Genomic DNA, 24,180 nt, shown 5'->3' with positions numbered 1-24,180 from the left:
TATTGGACAGACAGAAAGACTAAGAATTGTACTCATTCTGGTGAAGAGGGATCCGACACCTTTGATATGACAACCAATCCTGGCCTCTGCTAGTTCCAAGCCATCAAACTTCAAAGAGCCTTTGTCCAGTGGGTTTTTTCATGCTTCCTCAATCTAATCCCTCAAATGAGAGGGATTAGCACCTGGGGCATCCTTTCCCACACATAGGGCCCCCAGGATAGTTTTTTAGGTCCAAGTTAGGCAGCTGGTGCTGCAGTGGATAGAGTACTGGGCCTCGAGTCAGGAAGACCTGAGTTCAAATCCAGCCTCAGACCATGGGCAAGCCACTTCACCTCTGTTTGCCTTAATCCATTGGAGAAGGAAATGGCAAACTGCTCCAGTATCTTTACCAAGAAAACTTCATGGATAGCAATGGTGTGCTACAATTCACAGGATCATGAAGAGTAAATACTACTGAACAACAAACGATATCTCAGAATATCCCCTCTTGGGAAAAGCTAGGTGGTGCCATAATATACAGAGCACTGGGCCTGAAGTCAGGAAGCCTCCTCTTCCTGAGTTCAAATCCGATCTCAGACACTTACTAGCTGTGTGACCTTGAGCAAGTCACTTCCCTCTGCCTCAGTTTCCTCATCTGTAATATGAACTGGAGGGGGAAATGGCAAAGCCCTCTAGTGTCTTTGCCACGAAAACCCCAAATGATGTCACAAAGAGTTGGACACAATTGACCAACAACAACAAAATGCATCCTGAGCCAGATCAAAATGTCATTGGAAATATTTAACAAAATAGGTAAAATAAAACAAAACATAGATAGCTATCTAGCATTACTTTTTTTTTTTTTACCAGTATCATATACTCTTTATGTTGGAGATCAGCAAGGATCAAGAGTGACAACAAATACAACATTCCTTCCAGAAAAAGGTCATCCTGGCCCTCTTTATTATTGAAATTAAAAAACAAAAAAAAACCTTAAATACAATGGTGAACATACAAGGACAAAACAATCACAAAACTTAACGTTGAATAGACAGCAGTGAGCTAAATGTCTGGTCTTCACACTGGCTTAGAGAGAGCCTGATACCCCATTAAAAATGAGTATGTTCACAGTTAACTGCAATTGGCTTATAATGGCCGAAGTTGTTCCAATTGAACTTCCAGGGAAATTCTCCCTTCAAGAACATCCTTTAATTGTTAGCATTACATTTTAAAAACCAAATTAAGATGCAGCTCACAGGGAACTTGATGTACTGACCCTATTTCTATTTGAGTTTGACCCCACCAGGCCACATCCACTCAAAATCACAGTTCACAGGTTCTCATTGCTAAGGTTTTTTTTCTATAATCAGTCAAGGGACATAATTCAAAGCAAAGGCATTTAATAAAGTATCATGGCAAGAAAAATGGCAATAGAACGCCCCCAGCCCAAGTAACTTAACACACATAGAAGTCATTCCTGAGCCAGCACACATAAAGCCAAAATATGTGTTCAAGGCCTTGTGCTCTCTCACTGGGCCTGCTCCCCCTACTCCATGGCATCTCTGCTCTGTGTGGGCCTCTGCTGGCCTCTGCTGGTCTAATGGTGATTGCTGGATTTGTAATCTCTGCTGAGTAGCTACTGAACCCTGCAGTTTCAAATAGGAACAAAAAGCAGATTTTTTTCATTTGTATCTTTGTTTTTTGATGAACTTTGTGAGGTTGCCTTCCCTCCCCCCCCCCATGTAATCTTAGGTGGCTAACAGAAGAAAGGCCCCACCTATTGAGGTGCTTCTCTGTTTCCATTATCTACTTAAAGTTAGGGTGGGGATCAGGGTGAGTGTTTGCTTGCTGATAGGGGAGATTGAGATCTTCCCCCAGGGTAGGGTAGAATGGCTTGTAAGAGATTTTTCTTCCTAAAATAAATTCTTTTAACAAAAGAAAATGATGCGAATTGTTTCTTTTTAGGGGAAATCAATTTTCATAATACCTTAGAGATCTTTCTTTTAGGTATTTTCTTTTCCCCAATTTTCCAACCAAGCCTAGTGGAAATACTAGCCCAGCTGCCCAAATGCCCTAACTAGAAGTCAGAAGACTTGGGTGTATTTTATCCCTTGCTTTGTCACTAACTTTCCCAGTGAGCTTGAGCAAGTCACTGTTAACCTCTGGGGGCCTCAGTTTCTTCCTCTGTAAACTAGAGATATTGAATTTGATGGGCCCTAAGGCATTGGGGGTGGGGAGGAGTCAGAGGGCCTACTTTCAAATCCCAGGCATGACATGTACTACTGTGTCATTTTGGATAAATCAATGCCCCTCTCTTGGACCTCAGTTTCCTCATTTATAAAATGAGGTGATTAGATTACAGGGCCTCTAAAGTTTCTTCTAGCTTTAATTTTATGATCCTCTGATAGGACGCTGTGATTCATTGATTAAGCAAGGGAAAATTGCCCTGCCCTGTGGTTGTCTTTGGAGCCTGGCTTCTTAATCTTTGTGTGTGTGTGTTGTGTGTGTGTGTGTGTGTGTGTGTGCACGCGCGCGCTATGGATCCCTTTGGTGATCCTGGTAAGCTGAGTGGCAGCACATAGAGCGATGAACCTAGAGGCAAGAAAACCAAGTTCACATCTAGGCTCAGAAACTTAGACTAGCTGTATGACCCTGGGCAAGTCATTTAGCCTCATCTGTAAGATGTGGATAATAATAGCACCTACCTTCTAAAGTTGTTGAGAGGATAAAATAAGATAATATTCGTAGAGCACTTTGCAGACCTAGAAGTGCTATATAAATGCTGGTTATTATTATTTTCAGAATATTTTCAAATGCATACAATAAAATTCATAGGTTTAAGAAGGAAACTACATTAAAATATAGTCACCAAAATTTTTTTTTAAATCAAGTTTATGGAACCTTAGTTTGAATCTCTGCTTTAGAGAGTCTTAGGATAATAGAATTTAAAACTAGGAGGAACCTTTGAGGTCATTTAGTCTATTTTACAGATGAGAAGACTGAAGCCCAGAGAGTTAAAGTGACTTCAGAGCTAGTAAGTAGGAGAGCTGGAATTTGAACTCAGGTCCTGAAACTCCAAATCCTCTGTTCTTTCCCCATGGTGGCAGGTAAAATGATAGTGTTCTCCAACAGGCCTGGCTTATCTCCTCAGAAAGAGGGTCTCCCAACATAGACAACATCCCCTTCCCTCTCTGGCTTCATTTTCCAGGAACTGTTCCTTTAGAGGAAATGAAACAGGTAGTCATGGACCCTTCCTTTCTGAGTGCATGGTGAAGGCAGTGACAATAAGAAATGTTCACACACTTCTTTTCTATGAGTTGGAATAATTCCATGAATCAGAGCTTCTCATCAGGCAGCTGACCCAAGGGCTGCTCTCCCCTGACTGATTTCTTACACCTGCTCCAAATGTAGTTTCATCATAGAACTAACCTAAGGTGTTTTTGAAAGAAATAATCTCATTTTGGAACAAAGCAAAGCAAACTGGGCCCAAGAGATGTTTCAGGATCAGGAAGAGGCCTATAGGATTTCCAACTGGGGTCCAGCTGGCCCAGTGGCCCTCAGAGTGGATTAGATCCATAGGAGAGGGACCAGAATAAGGACATGATGATAATCATCATAATGACATGTCCATATCATTCTAAGGCAGGGATGACAAACATGAAGCCCATGCAGGTCGCATGGTTCCTCTACATGGGCCCTCTACACCCTCAACCAGATTTAAATGGAATCAGGAAATATTTAGCAAAATAAATAAAAATACAATAAAGCATAGATAATGGTGTTGTTCAGTTGTGTCTGACTTTCCATGAGCCCATTTGGGGGTTTTCTTGGCAGAGATACTGGAGCGGTTTGCCATTGCCTTCTCTAGTTCATTTTACAGATAAGGAAATTGAGGCAAACAGGGTGAAGTGACTTGCCCAGGGTCACACAGCTATTAAGTGTCTGAAGTCAGATTTGAATCCAGGGAGATGAATGAGTCTTCCTGACTCCAGTCCTGGTGCTCCATCCACTGCACCACCTAGCTGTCCCATATTACATTTATATTACATTTTAAAACTAGGTTAATATGTGACTTATAAAGGATCCTTATATATGGTTTACTGACTCCTGTTTCTATTTGAAATTGACACCACTGTTTTCCAAAGTTTTCCAAAGTCTTTTACATACATTATCTCATTTGAGCTTACAGACACACTATGTAGAAGAAACGGGAGATATTATTCCCACTGTACAGGTGAGCAAACTGAGAATCAGAGAGGTGATTTACTGCTAGTAAGTATCAGCATTGGGATTGAACACAAGACTTCCTGGACTCTAAATCTAGCCCTCTATGCACTATACCATAAAGATGGTGAGAAGACTAGAGGGGAACAGTTGAAAAAAAACTGAGGATGCTCAGCCTGGAGAAGAATAGACTTAGTAGAAAAAAGGGCTTCAAGAGGTGGGTTTGAATCCCAGCTCTGCAACTTACTAGCTGTATGATCTCAAGCAAGTCCCTGTACTTTTCTGAGACTCCATGTTTTTTCAGCGGGGTTTGAACTAAAAGTATAATGCTTAAGGAGGTAGTGAGTTGCCCATCTTTGGAGTTCTTCAAGCAGAGGTTGGGTGACCACTGGTCCCATGGGTTATAGAGATGGTTCTTGTTCATGTACTGGTTAGATTAGATGACAATTATGCTGGTGGGGCATTAGAAGGTCAGCTACGGGACTGTAGAATGGAAATAGGCGGTTGCCAAAAGCTCCCTTAGCTGGGGTGTTGAAAGTTTCCAAAATGCTTTCCTTATAGCCTAGAGGAGTAGGGGATATTCCCATAGTCCCACAATAGTCCAAGCTGTGAGAGGTGAGCTTTCACCTTAGCTGGCTGTGATCCAAGTCTCCACCTCACTTCCTAGCCATCCACAAAGCATGTCTAGCCCTCTTCTCCTCTATTTCCAGATCTTGGTGTGGGTTGACTTCCCCCATTGGAATGTAAATTCCCTGAAGGGCAAGGACTGTCTTGCTTGTTTATATTTATTCCCAGTCTTTATCAAGTTTCCTGGCTCAGAGTAAAAGCTTACTAAACACTTTTATCTATTATCCCCATTTTATAGAGGTGGAAACTGAGGCTCAGCCAAGTCCAGTGACTTGCCCAGAGGAAGCCAGAATTAGAACCCTAAATCCACTATGGATTCCACACCACCACTTGGTAGCTAGAGTTGATGCTTGGTCTGCAATTGATCGGCTTGGTGGGCATTTGGTCAGAGTAGCTCTTTGCTTCTTACTTCTAGGTCAGTGTTGGTTAGCTAGTTTTGTTTTTGGTTTTTGGAGTTTTGATTTATGATGACTCAAATGAAGACAACTTTAATCCACTTGAGAGTTTTGCCTCAGGCTGCCCTGCTCTGGGTATGAGGGTAGGGAAGGGAGGGTGGGATAACACAGAGAGTACTGGGGCCATTAGAAGCATGAAATGGACATTCCCAATCCCTGGCTCCTATTTTCCTCTGGATGATTCACTTCTTCAGTTGTCATTATCTACAACACAATAATAACTATTAATAGCTAGCATTTACATTGCACTTTAAGTTTTCTAAAGTGCTATTATTTTATTTAATCCTCGAAACCACCCTGGGGGGTTGTTGTCTTTCAGTCCTTTCAATCCTGTCTGACTCTCTGTGACCCCATGTGGGGTTTTCTTGGCAAAGATCCTAGAGTGGTTTGCCATTTCCTTCTCCAGCTCATTTTGCAGATGAGGAAACTGAGGCAAACAGGGTAAAGTGGCTTGCCCAACATCACACAACTGTAAGTGTCTGAGGTCAAATTTGAATTCAGGTCTTCCTGATTGGAAGCTCAGTGTGCTATCTCCTGTGCCACCTAGTGGCCCACCCTGGGAGGTAGGTGCTATTATTATTTGTATTTTATAGATGAAAAAACTGAAGCAGACAGAGTTTGAGTGACTTGCCTAGGTTCACACAGCTAGTAAATGTTTGAAGCCATATTTGAACTCAGGCTCACCTTTTAAATACAAATATTCTCCTGGTGATGCTATCTGGCTATGAACCATGGAATAACGTAATATCTAAGTAATCTCAGCTGTTGGTCACCCAAAGGGCAAGGGGAGGTAGAGAAAGTGTGACAGAGACATAGACAGAGAGACAGCTAGAGACAGAGGAGGAAGAGGGAAGGGGACAGAGGGAGAAAGAGGGAGGGAGATAGAGAGACAAAGACAGACAGAGACAAAGACAGAGACAGAGCAGGCATGAGCAGTCCATGGTATATCACCAAAGAAGAATTGTGGAGAAATGATGTAAAAGATCTCATGAGAACCGTAGCATGGGAGAGGAGGTGGGCCAGGGACTTAAGGAGGTTGAGGGATAGACAACCTAAGTGCTCCACTGATATTTACATAATACTCAAGAGTACTAGAGGAAGCTACTAAGGAAGTACCAGGATATGACCTATGGAGGATCTATGGTAGAACACGGAAAAGTCACACAGGATGAGAAAGTGGGAATGAGTTGTAATTTGGGCTGTTGAAGGGAATGCCCTCATCAAAGGAATGGAGGGAGGGAGAATTTAGTTTGAAGCAATGTCCCCTCGAGGCTATGCCAAACTGGGGTGGAATATAGCCAAGTAAGCATATGTCTTTGGCCAGTGATCCCATATGGAGAACTTAAGAGAGAACATGGCCGAGAGTAAAAGAGGATGGGCGGGCCCTGATGGGCCTAGATCTTCATCCTTGGAGGATGCATCTCGATGAGATCACAGATCCACTGGAATACTGGAGGACTATGGGAAGCACAAGACTAAAAGCAATTCAACAAGCACCTAACATGCACCAGTCACTGTCCAGGGTGCTGAGGCTGTAAAGACAAAATTAAAAATAAGAGGCCAATCCTTAGGAGCTGACATTCTCTTAGAACTCCGTTCTTTCCCTTCTTCTTTGTTGTTGACAGCAAATCTGTATTTCAGTAGAAAAGAAGCATCTGTCTTTTAGACTATTTCATGGTGGTACCTTCACTCCACAGGGGTGGAGAACCTGCGGCCTTGAGGTCACATGTGGCCCTCTAGGTCCTCAAGTGAGATGGAAGGCCACATATGGCCTCAAGGCTGCAGGTTCCCCACCCCTGCTCTAGAGAGTTAGCCTTGGAGGTGACCTTGAACCTCACCTTAGTCATTGCTCTCCAGTCCTCTCCCTGCCCCATCTGCCCAATGAGGATCAGAATAGGCTGCACCTACCCCCCCAGAGTTACCAAGTAGATCAAAGAGAATACTTTTTCTTTTGCCTAGATATTTCATTTGCTCTCTCACTCTTCCTTTGCTGGGCCCTTTCTTTCCTCTGCCCCTCCACAGTAATCTCTAGTCATAATAATAGGACCATAGGAGCCTAGATCCAGAATGGGAAGGCATCTGGGAGGTCCTAGCAACATACTGTTGTTTGAACATCATCCTCTTCATTTTAAAGGTGGGGAGACTGGGGCTCAGGGAGTGCTGAAAACTTTCCCAAGGTCCCTTAGAGGATCCTAGTTTGAGAGCTGGAAGGGACTTCAGGGGCCTTGTAGTCCAATCCTCTCATTTTATTTTATTTATTTATTTTTTTGGCTGGGCAATGGGGTTAAGTAGATTGCCCAGGGTCACACAGCTAGTAAGTGTTATGTGTCTGAGGCCACATTTGAACTCAGGTCCTCCTGAATCCAGGGCTGGTGCTCTATCCACTGTGCCACCTAGCTGCCTCCAATCCTCTCATTTTAGAGAGGAAAAAACTGAGATTAAGCAACTTGGTGCCACCTAGTCTAACCCTTTCATTTTACAGAGGAGGAAATTGAGGCCTGGGAGGTTATAGGTCTTGCCTCAGGTCACACAGATAATAAGTTGCAGAGACAGGATTGAACCCATAATAACATCTCACCTCTGTAAATGCACAACACACCTATGAAAGTGCTCCTCTGGTGCCTGGAAATGAGAGTGGGGGTGAGTCCGGATCATGGATAACCAGGCCAGCAAAATGCAAGTCTGGGCAGGCCCTAGGAAGCTGGAAAATCTTCCACTATGGTCCTAGCAACATACTGTTGTTTGAACATCACCTTAAGCACATCCGGAGAGGCTCAACACCAGTTGGCTGGTTACTCGGTGATGTACTCTTTACCATGGCAACGGAAAAAATCCACAAGAAAATAGGAAATGGTCCTTAGCTCGGTGCTGTCCCCTCCCACAGCAATGGAGATGGGGTGAGAGAAAAAAGGTACAGAAAGCACTGAGGACCACTCCATTTTAGGCTGACTAGAACCTTAATTTAAGTGCTGGTATTCTAGATGCGAACTCTCTGTCTGAAGACCAAACAGATTGGAACAGATTTGCCATTCTCTGTAAATGAAACCAGGCAGTTACAGCTAAATCAGATATTTGATACCAGATCTAGTGTAAGAAGGGACCTCAGACATCGTCAGGTCCAGCTCCCCTCATTTGATTTTTTAATTTTAATTTTTATTATTTTTTTCATGAATAAAAATCTATTTTCTCTCTCTCTCTCTCTTTCCCACCCTCACCCACCTTGAGGGGAAAAAAAGACATTTTACAGGAGAGGAAACCAATAGCTAGGAAGATGAAGAGATGTGTCCAGGGACACACATTGGGGAAAGGAGAGAGAATAAGCATTTATTAATGTGTTATGGTGTGCTAGGCACCGTGCTAAGCACTTAACACATATCTCATTTGGCCCTCGCAACAACTTTGTGGTATTATTATTCCCATTTTAGAGTTGAGGAAACTGAGGCAGAAGTTAAGCTACTTGCATGCAGAAAGTGTCTGAGGCTGGATCATAAATCAGAACTAGAGTTGTAAGGGACCATGGAGGCTGCCTAGTCCAACCCTTTTCATTTTACAGATGAGGAAACTGAGGCCCAAGAAAGTGAAGTGAATCTTCCAACCTCTCTGACTATTACTTGGTCTCCTGTCTGCCAGGGTTCAGTATAGGGCCCTCTTCTCTTCTCTTCCCTTTCTAGGTTATCTTATCACCTCCCATGGATTCAATTATCATCTCAAATCTGATGATTCTCAAATTTATCTCTCCAACCCTAACCTCTCTCAAGGGACAGCTACATGGCACAGTGGATACAGCACTAGGCCTGGAGTCAGGAAGACCTGAATTCAAATCCGGCCTCAGACACTTACTAGCCGGGTGACCCTGGGCAAGCTACTTCACCCTGTTTGCCTCAATTTCCTCATCTGTAAAATGAGCTGGAGAAGGAAATGGCAAACTACTCTAGTATTTTTGCCAAGAAAACCCCAAATGGGGTCACGAAGAGTCAGATACAACAGAAAAAGACTGAACGTTATTTTTATTATGTTGACTTGACCTACCCACGAATGATGAATATTTCTCCAGTAATTAAGTTCTGTCTTTAATTTCTATAAATAGGGTTTTGTAGCCTTATTCATAGAATTCCTGCATGTGTCTTGGTAGGCGGATTCCTGAGTATTTTACATATTCTGAAGTTATTTTGAATGGAATTTCTCTTTCTAGCTTTTCCTGCTGTATTTGGTTGGTACAGAGCCAAGATTAAAATCCAACTCTCCTGGACTTTCTGCTCCACAGAATGATACAGGAGATATCGTGCTGGTGCTAGAGTGAGGGAGAGTGGGGTTCGATCCCACCTTTATCACTTACTAATTGAATGACTCTGGATAAGCAGGCTTCCTCGTCTGTAAAATGGGGATAATACTATGTAGATGTTATAATGATAACCACTAGCACTATAACGTTTATAAAGTAGTGCTAGTGGTTATCATTATAGAAACCTGTTCCTTACCTGCAAGCATTCTCAGATGAGAATGTTCCCTTCTGGCTGAATGCATCAGAATGGCTTCATGCTTGAAAAGGTAGAATCCAACCTCCATTTTTGTGGCAGATGCTATAAATGACTTTTGCATCTGAACCAGTTGCCTTTTCATCAGCTTGCTTCTCATTTTTCCTTCCCTTTCAGAGTTCTCATATGTTATCAGAAGCACATCATATCTCAGGGCAAACACAGATCCATAAACGCATCATTTCAAGGTCTTATAACCTTCAGTTTTTTTCCCAAGGCAATATTTATAATGACACTGGAGTTTGTATACCAGGGAGAGCTCTAATAAAAGCAGAGAGGAAATTGACCTTATAATCCTTATCTTTCCCTGAAAGTGGAATGTGGGACTGGACTTCCTGTCCACTCTTGCCCCTCCCTCCATTGCCCAAAGCGTATGAGCTGTTCCTGAGAACAGGCTGGAAACTGGTGTTTGAATCAGTGGGACTAGGAGCTTGGGAAGAATCCCAGGCTGGAGTTGGGAAATGTGAGCTAGAATCTTAGCTCTGGACACCTAACAGCTGTGTGACCCTGGGAAAGGCACTTGCCTTTTCTGAGCCTTAGTTTCCTCATTTGTCAAGTGGGAGTAATAAGACTTAGTGAAGGATCAGTCTCTTTTGTGGCTAAATTCCTCGGAGCGGGGGGAGCAGTTTACAGTACATGCCTTCACTTTCTTTGCTTTAACTCTCTTCAGTCTGGCTCATCATTCAACTGAAAGTGCCCTCTCCAAAGTTACTAATGATCTTTTGATCATCAAACCAAATGGCCTTTTCTTAATCCTCATCCTTTTTGACCTCTCTGCAGCCTTTGACACCAGCTTCTTTGGAATACTCTCCTCTTTCTAGGTTTTCTTGGTACTGCTTTCTTGTGGTTCTCCTCTTATCTATCTGACTGCTCCTTCTCAAACTCCTTTGCTGGATCTTTAACCAGGTCACTAACTGTTGATGTCCCTCAAACGTTTGTCCTCTTCTTTTTTCCACACTATCTCTCTCTCTCTCTCTCTCTCTGTCTCTCTGTTGATGTTCTATGCACTGTAGTGCCACCTAGCTGTCCTACTATCTCTCTTGATGATCTCATTAGCTCCCAAGAATTCAATTTTCTTTTCTTTTTTTTCCCAGAAGATTCTCATCTCCTCTCTCCTGACCTCCAGTCTCATATCACCAACTACCTTTTTGTTTGGATATTTGAAACTGGATATCTCAGAGACCTCAATATTTAAACTCAGTATTTCCAAATCAGAACTCATTATCTCTCCCCCCCCCCCCAACCTCCTTCTCTTCCAAACTTCTCTCTTACTTTGGAGAGTAGCCCTATCCTCCCAGTCCCCCAGGCTCACAACCCAGACATCACCCTCAACTCCTCACTTGTACTCAATCGATCCAATCTGTTGTCAGCCCTTGTCACTTCGGCCTTCCCTGTAGTTCCTGTCCAAGTCCCCTTCTCTCTACCCACTCACACAGCTTGCACTCTGGTACAGGCCCTCATTACCTCATGCCTGGACTATTGCAATAGCTTCTGAATGAGGAAGACAGTGATTCAAGGCTTTTTGTGGATATTTACTAGCTAGATGACTTTGGGCAAATCCCATTACCCCTTAGCATTATAGGCAACTCTCCAAGATTATAAAGAGCAGCATCTAAGGCTATAGGTTGTAAAGAAGGGGATGAGCTGCATTGATGGAAGGAGTTGCCTCATCTGGGAGTTCCTTCCATACACCAATGAAATCCCAGGCTCAAGCCATATCTCTTGGCTATTTTGGTCCTACTTTCTTTGCTTTGCATCACTTTATACAAGTTTCTTATGGTGCAATAGTATTGTGCTTCATGTATACTAGCCCAGTTTGTTCAGCCTTTTCCCAGTGAGTGGGCACACTATTTAGTTGGGTTTTTTGCCACTGCCAAGTTTATTGCTGTGAATATTTTGTTTCCACATTCCCTCCAAAACAGACTATTTCCATTCGTGATCATCTTTGCCAATTTTGCCAGGTGTGAGGGAAAACTCAGAGTTATTTCCATTGGCATTTTTCTTATTATTTGTGATTCAAAGCATATTTTTTCATATGGTTGGTGATTATTTTCACTTCTTCCAAAGGCAGTTTATGTTTTTTGATTCCATATCTACTAGGGATGGTTCTTGGTTTAAGTTCTTTCTATCAATTGCCCTATGTATCTTAGATAGCAAACCTTTATTTGTATTTTTTTTTGAGCCAAAGACAAGGTTTATTAGAACATCCACCATCTTGACCAGACTCTTAAGGAATCTAAGCATTTGTATTGGATAGCACATCTTTAACAGAGATGCTTGACTGAGTCCCTACCTATCCCCGGCCCCCCAGCTTTGGAAGTTTCCCGTTCTATTCTAGCTACATTTACACAATTTGGTAATTGGAGATCATCAAAATTGTTGGTTTTATCTTTCATATGATCTCTGCTACACAGTGCTAACTGTAGTCATGTGGTTTTCAGGGTTTGCCCTCTTGGAGAATCAATCCCACGTGTTATGGGGACACTGGGCTTTATTGTCCTTTTCAATATCAACATTGCTAACCACCCCCTAGTTAATGGCTGCTGTTTCTGCTTTTACCATGTTTGGGGAACCCCACCTGCTCTATCATATTTCTGACACTCATTAATCACTGAGGATAGGTCTTCTTATCTCCATGTAACTCAAATCACTCTTCTGACCTTGGCAGCTGTGATAATAAAAAGAATCATAAGATTCAGAGCTAGTCTAAGCTGGTCTTAGAGTCAGAAGACCTGGTTTATGGCTCCAGGCTCTGATTCTTTGTAGCTCTGTATCCCTGGGTTATGGGTTTTTTTTTTTTTTGGCAATTGGGGTTAAGTGACTTGCCCAGGGTCACATAGCTAGTAAGTGTCAAGTGCTTGGTCTGAGGCCAGATCTGAACCCAGGTCCTCCTGACTTCAGGGCCAGTGCTGTATCCACTGCACCACCTAGCTGCCCCATCCCTGGGTAATGTTACATCATCTCTGTGAGCCTCAACTTCCTCATCTGGAAAATGGGGACAATAATCCTTATTTACCTACCTCCCGAGGTTATTTTGAGAGAAGCGTTTTGTAAATCATAAAGTGCTAGGGAAATGAAGCTCTTATTTGTATTATAATAATTTAAAGGCCAAATGGGGTCTGAAGAGTGCCGAAGGAGATGAGAATGGATTCTGGAGGCTATGGGGGTGGGGCTGCTGGCTCAACAGAAGGGAGCTCTCATTGCAATCTTGTCAGCTAGAATGGCAGAGGATACATAAGGTATATCCCTAAGGACCCAGAAGCCCCTGCTACTGAGCAATGAGCTTGCACATATGGGGGAAAGGGTAGATCATCGGCAGGTCACATTATTTTGCTGAGCCTCAGTTTCCTCATCTGTAAAATGGAGACAGTAATTCCTGTAGTACCTACCTCACAGGGTCATTATGAGGGTCAAATGGGATAGTGTATGTAAAGAACTTTACAACTGTAAAGAGTCATATAAAAGCTACTTATTTTTATTATTATACTTCCTCTCCTATAGTGCAAGTAAAATATTTTGCAAAAGCTTAAAACACTACCTGTCAGTTATTATTTCACTAATGAGAAAACTAAGATTCAGAGAGGAAAAATAAGTTGGGCAGGATCAACAGAGCTAATAAATTGACGAGTGAGAACTTGAACTCGGGTCCTTGGACTCTAAGCCCAGTTCTCTTGTTTCTGTGTAACTAGAACCCCAAAGCCCAGGGCAGCTGGGGAGAGAAGGGGAAGGAGAAAGGCAGGAATAAGGGCCAGGCAGTACTATCCCTTTTTGCATTCTAGGACTAGCTCCCTCTACCAAGAGCTAATAACTGATTGGTTCTGCTGTTTGCAAGAGCAAGTCTTCCTTGGCTAATTCATGGTGAAAGTTAAATGTGCAGGTTGGGAAGAGGAGTGGCAAGTTACAGCTGAGTTCTGTTCTTCATTTTTTTTCTCCCTTTTTTTTTGTGAATGCACAATATTAGATACCATAACATTCTACCATCCATGGGGAACATATATATGCTGGCATGTCTATGGTGCTATCACATGTACAGTGAAGGCCAAGACCCTCGTGGCCACTACCACTGAGGGGGCCGTACAGGGGTCTCTAACCTTGTCTCGATTTGGGATCCAAACCTGGGTCCTATAACTCAAAATCTCAACTCTTTCTTCTATATTATACTGCCTACCCAGCATCCAGCATGGAGGAAATCTCTAAGGAAGGCTGATTCTCTAAGCTGAAAAAAACTGGGACTTATCCATTATAGACACCTGATCAAATGGCAAGGTCCCAGTGGAGTTCTGATATGCTATATCTATATCTAATAACTATTGCTATTAATATTATCATTTTTGCTCCAGAGGACCTAGGTTCAAATGCCACCTCTGATACTACCTGTGTCACCCTAACCAAGTCACTCCCCTTCTTTGGCCTCAGTTTCCTCCTCTGTAAAATGAGGTAGTTGGACCAGAGGGTACCTGAAGTCCTTTCCAGCTCAAGAGCTGGAAAGTACAAAGTAGGTAATACAAGTATTATTATCACCATTTCAAAATTATTATTGCTAATAATAATAGTGCATAATAGTGGGATAGAATTCTTGGCTTAAAGTTGGGAAGACCTGGGTTCAAATCTCGTCTCTGACACCTACTATCTGTGCAAGTTACTTTATATCTATAAAAAAGTAGCTGGTACCTTTGAGATGACAAGTCTTAGTATGTCATTGTTGGGACTTGATATCAAGAGTGGAGTCCCAAGAAGTCAATAACTGGGTTCCCAACATCATGGCCCCTCCTGTCATCTAAGTCCACAGTGGTAGAGGAAGTGACAACTGGGAAGAAAGGCCACTGAAACAGTTTATTGAGCTACTGGAGCTCTGATCTCTATGGAGGCAATCTCTCTCTCTTTGTCTCTTATTTAACTTCTGACAATTATGAGTCCTCTTCATCTTTCCCCTCTGTACCTGCTAGAAATGATGCAAAACAGAATTGCATGAGGAGGAGACAAGGAGAAAGAGGAAAAGAGAATTAATTTACTCCTGGGGGAGATGAAAATGTGCTGGAGTGTAAGGGAATTTCATTAACTTCGGAAATGATGATGAATACCATGCCAATTATTCTTACTAATGCATAATTCACAGCTGAAAAGAGAGCTTGACTCTTCTAAAAAGTGCATCCCTTTATCGCCCCCCTCCAATTAATTTAGTGAGTTAGTCACTGCCATTGACAGGATAAAAGTTCTGCTATGAAATGGAATCATCTATTAAGATTGACACTCGATGGGTCTTTCTAAGTCGGCATAATGTGGGAGTGGGTACAGAGTTGTATTCTGGGGTGCCAGATGAGCCAAGGTCTTTGTCCCTATAATAGGGAGCCCTCAATAAGCCTCACTGCAGATGGAATTAGAGAGGTTTGGATGACTCTAGAAATCCCCATAGCAACCTGAGCCTCAGCTCTTATACAAACAGAATCAAAAGCAGCTTTGAGCCTCTAGCCAAACATTCAAGATGGATGAGAAAAGGACATGCAAAATCTACTCTGTATGGCCATTGATATATGATAGAAAGATAGATGATGGATAGATAGATAGATAGATAGATAGATAGATAGATAGATAGATAGACAGGTAGGTAGATAGGCAGGTAGGTAGATAGATAGATATACAGATAGATATGTAGGTAGGTAGGTAGGTAGACAGGATAGATAGATAGATAGATAGATAGATAGATAGATAGATAGATAGATAGATAGATAGACAGACAGATAGATAGACAGATGGACAGATAGGTATGTAGGTAGGTAGACAGAGAAATAAGTAGAGAGACAGACATGTAAGTAGACAGATATATAGATAGGTAGGTAGACAGACAAACAGGTAGATAGGTAGATAGATAGATAGATAGATAGATAGATAGATAGATAGATAGATAGATAGATAGATAGATAGATAGATATAGGCAGAGATAGAGAGGGAGGTGGATAGATTGATGATAGAGACAGGTAAAAGAGGTAGGTAGAGATGGATAGAGAAAAATAGATATTGATGTTCTAGGTATAGACATAGGTATGGATCTCTATACTAATAAAATCACAGGTCCATCCCCTAGTCCTTTGTAGATAGATACACATATGTTGGCTATACCTATCAATGTGGAATCTAGATGTTGATAAACATACATGGAGATCGATAGATAAATGTCCATAGGTGGACTTTAGCTTTGTATTTCACCAGATAATTTTAAAATCTTTTTCCTAATATGTGAGCTCCTGTGCACTTTTCTCTTGAGATTCTGGGAGAAATGTTTCATAAGAGGTCTCAAAACTGTTAGCTATTAAACTGTCTCTTAAATCCTTCTCAAATCCCCCTTCTACTCCCCACTCCCATCAGCTTCAAGACAGTGATAATCAGAGAAAGAACTTTTTCACCTTTGACTTTCTGACACAAATCCACCCCTGAATGGAACTGAGAGAACACTGTCTTTATTTTTAATTTAATCCTTTTTTTGAGTTGAGATCACAGATCTATTTGAGTATTAATTAATCTTTCATTGATTTTTCAATTAATATGGCTTTCCATTGTTACTTCCTGATCCATTCCCTACCTTCCATCCCCTATTCCCACCATCCATAAAAATTTCACTTGTTACAAAGAAGTTGTTGTTGTTCAGTCGTGTACAACTCTTGGAGACCCCATTTGGGGTTTTCCTGGCAAAGATACTGGAGTGGTTTACCATTTCCTTCGCCAGCTCATTTTACAGATGAGAAAACTGAGGCAAGACTTGCCCAGGATCACACAGCTAGTAAGTGTCTGAGGCTGGATTTGAACTCAGGAAGACAAATCTTCCTGATGTCAGGCCTGGCACTCTATCCACTGTGCCACCTAGCTGCCCCTACAAAAAGGTATGGCCAAACAGAACAGATCAACACAGAGGCCATACCTGACAATGTATGCTGTATTCCAGACCTCTAGTCTGCTGCCTTTCCACCAAGACGTGGGGGGCATACTTCACTATCAGTCCTCTGAAATCCTGATTGATCACTGCAATGATCAGAGTCTAGGCACAGGGCTGTTCTCCTGGAAATTACTGTTATTATCATCGTCAGTTCTGTTTACATGGCTCTACATCCATTCATACAAGCCCTCTAAATTTCTCTGAATTTTTCATATTAGCCATTTCTTAGAGTACAATAATATTTTCATGACATGCACAAACCAGTTTGTTCAACCATTCCCCAGTTGAGGGGCATCCATTTTTCTTCTAGTTCTTTGCTACAACAAAAAGTGTTGCTATAACTATCTTGGTATATATGGGATCCAACCTTGTGATTTAGACCTCCAGGGATTATGGGCCCAGCAGTGGAATTGCTGGGTCCAAGGGTATGGGCACTTCAGTGACTTGGATAATCTAACTCCACATTGTTTTCCAGAATGAGAGCATTGCCTTTACCTGAGTCTCTTGAGGAGGTCACCCATCTTCCCATGGTACTCCTGAGTATCCTTCTTGGATGTTGCAGAGAAAAATCAAAGGCCCAAAGAGTTGATACAAGTTGAGCTGCATTCTTCCCATAAGAATCATATGGAACAAAGGGCCCAGGATTGTCACCCATGAGAAGCAATGTGGGCAAGTAAAGAGAACACTGGGTTTGGGAGTTAGAAGACCTAGGTTTGAATCTTGGCTTGTCTATTGATCACCTGTGTGACCTTGGGAAAGTAACTCAATGTCATTGTGACTCATTTTCTTCATGTGAAAAATGAGGGAATTGGATGCAATCTTATATACAATCCTTTTGCAGTCAAGGAGACTAGAGTTCAGTGTGTGTGTGTGTGTGTGTGTGTGTGTGTGTGTGTGTGTTGCTATTTAGTAGCAGGGGCTCAGAACTGCCATATACAGTCCTCCATGTTCCATTGACCACCATTATCTGGAAGCAGGGAGCAAGGTGGCCATGGGTCTGGTAATCAAAGGTTGGCCTCCTATAATCCAGAACTTAAATCTAAAATTATCAAACTGGACACTTACCAAATGCCTTCTATGTGCAGAGCACCATGCTAGGCATTCTAGGTGATTGTACAAAGATGAGTAAGACATACTGATAATGGGAGCTGTCCCAAAGCAGAATAGCCTACCTCCGCTCACTGGAAGGCTTTAAGTGAAGACCCCATGGAGGCTCAATGGGCAGGTCCAGAGAAAGGAATTCTTATTCAGCTACAAACTGAGAACCCTATTTGAGATTCTATGGGCCTTCAATCCATCAATCAGAAAAAGCATTTACTAAGCACCTACTATGTGCTAGCATTTATTAAACTCCTACTATATGCTAAGCACTGTGCTCTATACTGAGGATACAAAGGAAAAAGTAAAACTGTTTTTGCCCTCAAGCAGCTTATATTCTATAAAGGCACATAAAAATGTGTGGTCTCAATATCAGAGAAACCTGAAGGTTTTTTTTTTAATTTTTTTTTATTTTTAGGCAATTGGGGTTAAGGGACTTGCCCAGGGTCACACAGCTAGTAAGTATCAAGTGTTTGGTCTGAGGCTGGATTTGAACTCAGGTCCTTCTTGACTTCAGGGCCGGTGCTCTATCCACTGTGCCACCTTGCTGCCCCGAAACCTGAAGTTTCAATAGCAACAGCAGCTACTCTTTTTCTGGGGCTTTCTGGTTTACAAAGTGCTTTCTTCACAGCAGCCCCTGAAAGTAGGTAACTTGAGACTTATTATTCCTATTTTACAGAAGAGAAAGCTGAGGCTTAGGTTAAATGACTTGTCTAAGATCACAGAGTAGCCAAGCCAAGATTCTGGCCAATGTCTTCTGATCCCCAAACACTGTCTATTCCCCTCTACTGCTTCTTATGGATGACAAAACTGGGCTGCCTTTTCTTTTTCCATTTGCTCAGGTGTCAGCTTGGTGGTTCCACCTCAAGGCTGGGGACATGGGTTCCTGTAGGGAAAAAAGCAGCCCAGCTTGTGTCAACTTGTTGAACCCAGGGCCACATCGGAAGTCTCATGACCTGCCAAGAGTGCATGCTGCACTATAGCTGGAGCTGCAACAAGTCATTTCACCAATCTAAGCCTCAGTTTTCTCCTCTGTAAAATAGGGATAATAGGCCTTGAGTTACCTACCTTCACACACTGTTGTGAAGAAAGTACTTTGTCAACTTTTTAAACTTCAAAAATGAACAAAAAAATGAAGCCCTGATTTGTCTCTGTGACACCTGTCTTGTAACTGAATGGAAGATTCCTATTTCTATTCAGAACAGTAAATCGACTTTTTAAGTTTGAAAGGCATAAAATGGAAGGATTTTCTTCTTTTTTTACTTTTCCCCCCAGGAACACAGGAGTCAAAAAACGGAGACAGGTGAGCTTTAGGCAAAGTCATCATCACCAGAAGGAGCATACAATCATCTCGACAGCCTTTGCCTTGAATCCACTCACGTTGGCTGTACTAGGCTGGTAATTTACAAAAATCTATCATTTGGAAAAAAACTTCAAAGTAACTTCTAAGTCTTTAGACACTGGCATTTCTAGTTGAGAGGATATTGTTGGGTATTTACAATAAGAGCCAGTGGGGATCTAGGAATGTTTTGGCTGGTGATTATTCAAATAGTGTACCAAGCTCATCTATGTCTTTTCACTGTCTTTCTGGAAATGCATCAAAGAAAACATTATCAACTGCAGACTTGTAGGAAGGGAATGGAAGGCTAAGAGCCGGTGGGGGCAGTGAGCATTCCTAGTTTCAATTGTTTTTCAAGATGATTCATGATTAAATTTTATTTCTTTTTAAAATAGTTTTATTATTGTCTTTTTTCTTTTACATTGCAGCTACTTCCTTTTAATGTCCTGCTTGCAACCTTTCCATGTAATGAAAACCCCCAAACCTTTCCTTGTAACCAAAAGCCCTCCAAGATATTTAAGCGAGTCAATCGGCATAGCAAGTACATGTGATGCTATGTACCACATTCCAGATCCATGGTTTCCACCTGTCCACTGAGAGAAGGAAGGTATGTTTCCATATCAGTTTTCAAGGACTGAGATTGTTCATTATCATTCATCATACTTCAGCTGCTTTTTATTGTTGCTCCTGTTTATGTTATAGTAATCATTGTGAATATTACTCTCTTGTTTCTGCTTTTTTCACCCTGAATTACAAATCCTCTGATGTTTCTTTGAATCCAACATAGTCATCATTTCTCAGGATGCAATAAAATTTCATTATATACCATAATTTGTTCAATCACTCCTCGGTCCATATGTTTCTGTGATGCTATGAATATTTTGTTTATATATATATATATATATATATATATATATATATATATATATATACATATATACATATATATATATATATACATATATACATATATATATGTACATATATATGCCTCAGTTTCCTCAACTGTCAAATAGGGATAATAGCAGCACCTATCTCACAGAGTTGTTGTGATGATCAAAGGAGGTAATATTTGTAAAGTGGTTTGCAAAGTGCTATCTAAATCCTAGCTATTATTATTATGCCTCTACTAAAATCCTACTCTGATCACATCATAGAGATAAGTGACCCAGGTTTCTGGAATATAACACTAACAGAGCAGCTCCATTTGACTAAACCTTCAAGCCTTTTATTTTATTTTGCTTAATAGCATTTTATTTTATTTTATTTTATTTTGCATTTTATTTTTTTTCCAATTACATGTAAAGATAGGTTTCAACATTCACTTTTATAAGATTTTGAGTTCCAAATTTTTTTCTCCCTCTCCCCTCCCCAAGATGGCATGCAATCTTATATAGGCTATACATGTACAATCATATTAAACATATTTCCCCACATTAGTCACATTGTGACCTTCGAGCCTTTTAGAACAGGCCCATCGATGGACTATGTGTCTGTCGTCCAAGGACAGGCCTGGGGAATTTAGCAGAGAGAAGCTTATCATCAGAGAGTTGAATACCTGGGGATGAGTTTTCCTGGCTCATAGCCACTCTCAAAGACTGCCAACAAAGATTAGATGCATTTGCAACCTGGGTTAGTGTTTGGAGGACATATTCCAGCAATATCTCAGCCATTCTGAAGTACTGATGTGAATACAAGTTACTTTAAATGAGTTTAGTTTCCTTCTTGTGTAGTGGGGACTGGTACATGATATTATTTCCCCATGTGGAGGAGGCTGGGGAACTTGATTTTGGGAGGGTCCTGATGATGTATGTATGATGGAAGCATCTTGGAGAGACTGGAGCACAAGTAGACACTCTGTAACTTATTCAGGTAGGCTACTGTAGTTGTTTTTTGTTCTTCCTTTTTGAAGAGGACCAATGACTCATGTGTGAATTGGATTTAAGTGAGGCAGAGTTACACAAAGTCATCAGCCTCACTCTCTCTCCCCAGAGTCATCCAAGTCCAGTGGTAAGACAAAAGTCAGGATAACTGGCAATGGCCAGGGATGCAGTGGATGACCTTGGCATCTTCAATGCCTGACCAAGCTCTAAGTGCTCCACAGCACCTGCTTCAGTGGCTTTCATGCCTGTTGGAACAAATTATTCTTGTCCACCCATTCCATGAGGGGAAGTCTTCACATGCTTGGGGTAGATACCCCCTAACTCACTGACAAGTTTGAGGCCTGTCAGTTACCCTCAATCTGTCTGTGGAGATAGTTTACTGGAGTGTGACTGCTGTGCATGCTCCAGCTTCCTGGAGCCACAGGTGAGAGTTGGGTGAGTCAGGTGGACATCAAAGGTGGATGAGCAGCCCTGAAAAGGGCTTGGCAAGCCCTCACACCAGAGGTGCTAGGCCTCCTGAACACCCCATACAGTCCCCAGGTAGTCTAACCATGTGATGAATGACAACCTCTTAATTGGCTGTATAACCAGAACTGGGAGTGCGTTTGCAAGGGATTTGCCAACCAAAGCCTTAGCTATTGCACTTTAGCTGGTCTCTTTTGGTGGGTCTCTGTCCTTGTTTTGACTCCTTTGATGATGAGTTCAGTAAGAAGTATACTATAAAGGGAGAGGGTTTGGGCTTTCTCCCCTTAGGAAGCTGACATGTAGCCCTGTGAAAACAGACTTCCATCCTTTGCCTCTATGTCTGTTCTTTCATTTTAGGTGAAGGAAATTAATTTTGAGTCTCCAATCTTGTGAGTTTCAAAAGGTCGGATAATGAGACTCCAAGAGTCCAAGAGATTGGGAGTTGGAGTCCAAGTTGGGTCTTGCAACCAGCTCAGCAGACACTTCAAGATCCAAGAATGAGCTTCAGGACCCAGCAGTGGAGAGGAGGACTTATGGAGCAGTCATCTGAATGGGAACTTGGTGGGACTAATGCTATGTAGAATCATATTAAGTTTGAGCCTGCTCTACTTAGAGACTGAAGTTATGTAGGGGAGAGTGTGCCTCTGAGGTGTTGGGTGGGGGAATATTTGCACTTTTGTTTTTTTCTAAGCAAGTATCTCTTTTGTAAAACCTAATTGATGTGAATGGTTAAATGGAACTGGGGTGCTAGTTAGTCACTGGTGGCTAAAAATGGGGGGAAAATAATTATGGGGGCTTGTGTTGATGGAATTATAGAAGAGATGCCTCAACCTTTTAGGGTTACTACTAGAATGCACTTGGTACTGTCTTAAGGCAAACAGGGTGAAGTGACTTGCCCAGGGTCACACAGCTAGTAAGTATCTGAGGCCATATTGGTTTTAGAGCTACTGGATAGGACTATGAGTAGAGATATGATGAAGGTCACCAATAAATCTATTAATTAATTAACAAACATTCATTAAATCACTACTATTATGCCAAGAGGGGCTGCTAGGTGGTGCTGCAGTGGAGAGACTGCTGGGTCTGTAGTCAGAAAGACTCCTCTTCCTGAGTTCAAATCCAGCCTCAGACACTTCCTAGCTGTGTGACTCTGGACAAGCCACTTCACTCTGTTTGCCTCAGTTTCCTCATCTGTAAAATAAGCTGGAGAAGGTAATGGCAAACCACTCCAGTATCTCTGCCGAGAAAACCCCAAATGGGGCCACAAAGAGTTGTACATGACTGAAATGACTAAACAACAACAAAAATGTGCTAGGCACTGGGGTCAGAAAGACCAAAATGAAACAATCCCTGCCCTCATGGAGCTTATATTCCATCAGGGGAGCCAACATGTACGTGTATATGAAATAGATACAAAACTGACCTCAATTTTAAGAACTCTCCTTGCCCTAAAGTCTGATAATGAATAGACTTGTGCCCCATGTGTGTCTGATGTGTTTCCACTTTGGGTAAAGAGGTGGGGATATTGTAAAGGCTGTAAGAAAAGAACTGCAATACTTATAGGACTGAAACCAGACCCTATATGGGGAAAGGGAGAGGGGATAGTGATATTTAGGAAGGATAAAGAGCAGACTGTTGGGTGACTTGGTGATTGACCTCAATTAGAGGGCAACTTATTATAGGGAGGATGCTGACCATCTACTCTCCATATCTATAGTGTGCTAGGAAACAGGTTTATATTCATGTGAGAAATTGAGCCAGATGTAAAGGAGAAGTCATTGACAATAGGAATTGGTAAACATTAGAGGAGTCCGCCAATGGAGGTTATGAAATCTCCACGGCTAAAATTTTGAAAGCATAAGATATCTTCATTATGAATGGGGGTGGAGAGTGGTCAAACAGATAAGCTTAGTGGAGAAAGTACTGAGAATTCTCCCAACATATAAATGATACTGTCTTTCCTTACAAGATTATCTTCTGATTAGGACACACAAAGCCTAGACAAAGTCTCGTACCTCAATGGTACACCACATTCTGTGATCAGTCAGTAGCTTTCCATTCTTTGTGTACATCATTTCTCTTCCCTTTTTTAAAATTCTGAACCTTAACACTGAAAGTTTGTAAATTTCCATGCACAAAGCAGAGAGCATAAAGAAGATCCTATATGAAACCATGAATTTCTATTTCACTCTGCTTGCTTTAAAAAAAGTATATAATAAACTCTATACTTTGTATGGATAACTTCTTAGACTGCCACTTAGAGATGAGGCAGATGCCACTATTATTTCCATTTTACAAATGCAGAAACAGAGACTCATAGAGGTTAAGTGGTTTGCCCCAGTCAAACAGCTAGTAACTGGATTTAAACCCAGGTCTTTCCTGATTCCAAGTCAAATGGCTGAGCCATGTGAATTTGTTTATAGAAATGGGGGGAATTATGACAGCAGAATTAGATCACTGCCACCAGAAATTACAGAAAGATTATCTTTAAGGAATGAAGATTATTGATTCGTATAGATGATGTAATGAAGTGGTACAAACTGTGCAACGTATTGTGGCAAAAATTTGGCACCTCCTAGATACATAGAAAATATGATCAGGTGGCTAGGAATTAATTATACACCAGGAACTTGCTATCTTTCTTAAA

At 41.7% G+C, this 24,180-nt stretch overlaps 1 long non-coding RNA gene across 1 annotated transcript in view; it reads left to right on the top strand.

Moving 5' to 3' along the window:
- LOC110197734 (uncharacterized) overlaps nt 1-23,703 on the top strand; it is a 31,358-nt gene extending 7,655 nt beyond the window's left edge. The window contains exons 3-5 of the long non-coding RNA XR_002321554.2: nt 19,122-19,244; nt 19,614-19,792; nt 21,891-23,703. This is a non-coding gene — a long non-coding RNA (uncharacterized LOC110197734). The remainder of the gene's footprint in view (nt 1-19,121; nt 19,245-19,613; nt 19,793-21,890) is intronic.
- Nucleotides 23,704-24,180: the final 477 nt, after the last annotated feature.

The sequence above is a fragment of the Phascolarctos cinereus genome, unplaced genomic scaffold (assembly GCF_003287225.1).
Source record: "Phascolarctos cinereus isolate Bilbo 61053 unplaced genomic scaffold, phaCin_HiC Scaffold_8;HRSCAF=390, whole genome shotgun sequence".
In the NCBI taxonomy this organism is placed as follows: Eukaryota; Metazoa; Chordata; class Mammalia; order Diprotodontia; family Phascolarctidae; genus Phascolarctos; species Phascolarctos cinereus.
The sequence above is the reverse complement of the archived record's forward strand: the minus strand, read 5'-3'. Positions and strand labels throughout refer to the sequence as shown.